This window comes from Kogia breviceps, chromosome 11 (genome assembly GCF_026419965.1).
Source record: "Kogia breviceps isolate mKogBre1 chromosome 11, mKogBre1 haplotype 1, whole genome shotgun sequence".
NCBI classification, from domain to species: domain Eukaryota; kingdom Metazoa; phylum Chordata; class Mammalia; order Artiodactyla; family Physeteridae; genus Kogia; species Kogia breviceps.
The window spans coordinates 72931084-72934501 of NC_081320.1; the positions used below are offsets into that span (position 1 = coordinate 72931084).

At 47.5% G+C, this 3418-nt stretch overlaps 1 pseudogene; it reads right to left on the reverse strand.

The window, feature by feature from the left end:
- Positions 1-2115: 2115 nt before the first annotated feature.
- Positions 2116-2658, reverse strand: LOC131765325 (large ribosomal subunit protein uL6 pseudogene; annotated as a pseudogene).
- Positions 2659-3418: the final 760 nt, after the last annotated feature.

Consider the following 3418-nt stretch of genomic DNA (forward strand, 5'->3'; position numbering starts at 1 on the left):
CGCACACCTAGAGCCCATGCTCTGCAACAAGAGAAGCCACTGCAGTGAGATGCCCGCACACCACAACAAAGAGTAGCCCCCGCTCGCCACAACTAGAGAAAACCCGCGCGCAGCAACGAAGACCCAACGCAGCCAAAAATAAATAAATAAATAAATAATTTAAAAATAAATAAATAAAGTGGGTGCTTACTCTAGGTTGCTTGGATACTGAGCCATCTGAGACTGGATGGGAGTTCCTGCCTTCTCCCTATAGGAGGTGCTGCATCTCAGGTAAGCCTGTGGGCCCAGGGGTTCTTTCCCTGACAGGATAGCCTCTAATGTCCCACATTGGTGTCTAATATCCTAAGATCTGGGCAGTTGGCATTTTCAGACAACTCCTGTAGACAGCTGGCAAATACAGACTGCCTGGCACCTCTGTCAAGTTTGTTCTGGCACTTGTACTACGTGAAGAAAGAGTGACGGTTGGGGTGGGAGCCTCCGTTGCCACACAGACCCACAGTGTGGGCCCTGAAGCTTCCTGGCCCCTGTGTGTCTCTCTGTGGGAGGCTGGGTAGATCCAAAGGACCTTAGCTTTCACTTATTTGGTAGATCCTTGCTTGATTCATTTACCCTGTCCCCAAGGTAGCGTATTCCTTAGCCCACGCCTGTGACATCATGGAATTTGTCTTGGACCCTAGTAAGAGGGACCCATCTAGCGTGACACCTTGTTTGCAGAGATGGGTTAATGACATTCGCCTTAAGGGATTTGGGTAAAAATTCACTTGATGAGCCAGGCCCAGCGGCAACAGCCTGAATAAAGGCATGAGATTGTGCCTGGGCTTGGCATACTCAGGAAATGACAAATGCAGTGTGGCTTTAGTGCTGAGTGCCTGGCGGGGTGGGGATAAGAGGTGACAGATGACGCTCGAGAGGGAATGTGGGGCTAAAGAAACTTTTCTTTCCTTGAGAGGAACTGAATATCTATAAAAAGACTTCTAAGCTTGGGAATGACAGGGTCAGCCTCCCCTCCCCCCAAACCTCTGGTCCCCTGGAAAATACTTAGGGCAGGCAGTGTGCGAGTGCGCTGGAGGAGTAGGGCATGGTTGTTAGGGAGTGAAGGCAAACTCTGATGAGGCTCAGATAGAGCCATGGAAGTGGGGATGGAGAGAAGGGGTCTTTCTTTTTTAAAAAATTTATTTTATTTTTATTTATTTAATTTTGGCTGAGTTGGGTCTTCGCTGCTGCGTGTGGGCTCTCTCTAGTTGCGGCGAGCGGGGGCTACTCTTCATTGCGGTGCGTGGGCTTCTCACTGTGGTGGCTTCTCTTGTTGCAGAGCAAGGGCTCTAGAGCGCAGGCTCAGTAATGGTGGCTCGTGGGCTCTAGAGCACAGGCTCAGTAGTTGTGGCGCACGGGCTTAGTTGCTCCGCGGCACGTGGGAATCTTCCCGGACTGGGACTCGAACCCATATTCCCTGCATTGGCAGGTGGATTCCTAACCACTGTGCCACCAGGGAGGCCTGAGAGAAATGGTCTTTCAGAAGAAGAATTAACAGGATTTGATGGCCATTTCATAGTGGGGAGGGATGCATTTGAGGAAGGAGTTGAAAGGAAGAGGAAAAGCAAATGATGCTCAACAGATGTTATTTTTCTTCCTTTCTTTCCCTCTAGAGGACAGAGGTCAGAAGGTCTTGTCTAGAGAACAAGGGCTAGAAGGTCCTTTCTGGGGAAAGGGCTGACTGGCTAGTTTTGAGAGACCAAGATGGAAGCCTTGGTTCTCAGGCATTAAAAGGTCCCCTGAGCCTTTTCATGTGGCCTGATGGCCCTGTTTGCCCACTTGCCCACAACTGTCCATGTTGGGCCCCAACACGCATCCCTGTCCTCCTTGTTAAAAGACAAAGAATACCAATAACCATTGCTATGTTGAGACCTTATATAATTTATCTAAAAGAAGACTCTGTTTTCAAGAAGAAGAGGATCAACCATTAAATACGGAGCTGAGGTTTGGCCGGCACCACAAATCTATCTATCCAGGTATTTTTCAGTACAGGGCTTTTCTTTCATCTTTAAAATATCACAGATAGGCCTAAGGAATCATCCGGCATCTTTTTGTGTCTGTAGTTGGACAACTTAGATCTTATTAATCAGCCTGCTGAACGGCTCCTTTTTCAGACACATAGATGCTATCCAAAATTTTTCTGGTATTTTTGTTTTTAACAGCCATGGCTTGCTGAATCAATGCAGCTGAATGCAAGTTAAATGTTTCCTTCAAGAATTAACTCATCTTTATGGCCTTGAGAACTGAACAAGCAACTCCTGGCCTTATCTGAGCTCTGTGGATGTACTGATATTTTGTTCCCAAGAAATTTTGGAAATAATGTTGATGGGGAAGTGAGTGTACACAGACCTCACCTTGTAATGAAAGCCCAGGGTAGCATCCTTGATTGTGTTCTGTTCATGGCTACAGAGTACGAACAATAGCCAGTCCCTTTCTAGTTCCCTACAGTTTGTCAACCTGGAGCTGCTTCTTTTTCTTTCCAAGGAGACTGAGTTCTACATTTATGTCACTGAAGTCCCTCAGCAGGGTTCCTCTGGGGTCCTTCACAATAGCTGTGCTTCCCTTCAGAGTGATGTCGATATTTTCTGGAATGTTGACAGTCTAATTGCTGAGAATGGTCTTCATTCTTGCAGTAGATGCAGCAAAGAGAGCTGTGTGTTTAGGTTAAACCTGGTAAGCAAGTACAAAGCATGGTGAAGCTGTGTAGGGAGAGATGGGACAGGTTCAGCATTTGCTGGGAAGAGGCCTAATGCTTTACATACCTGTAAACATCTCATTTAATCCTCCCAAGACTTTTTAGGCATTGGTGTTCTTTTTTTTTTTTTTTTTTTTTTTTTTTTTTGTGGTACGTGGGCCTCTCACTGTTGTGGCCTCTCCCGTTGCGGAGCACAGGCTCCGGACGCGCAGGCTCAGCGGCCATGGCTCACGGGCCCATCTGCTCTGCGGCATGTGGGATCCTCCCGGACCGGGGCACGAACCCGCGTCCCCTGCATCGGCAGGCGGATTCTCAACCACTGCGCCACCAGGGAAGCCCCGGCATTGGTGTTCTTGTTTCATAGTCCAGGAAACTGTGGCTCTGAGGTTAGACAAATGACCATATCTATCTGAAGCTGAAGCTCTTGACCTGCCCCCAAGATGCATTCCTGGGATAGGCAAGGGGGTCAGCGGTCCTGGCTGTGATTCCCAAGGGGTGCTCCCTCTGTCTAGTGGTTACTTGAGACTGATTTCCTGAGAATCCTCATGTGGTCTTGAACCCAAACCAATGGACCCTTTGACCATCCTCATTATAACCACTGTTAGGATAATCAATATGAAATTGAAGCAAGATGGTTAAATATATCCCCCAAATCAAAATACATTGCATCACAATTTTTATCTATCAGTA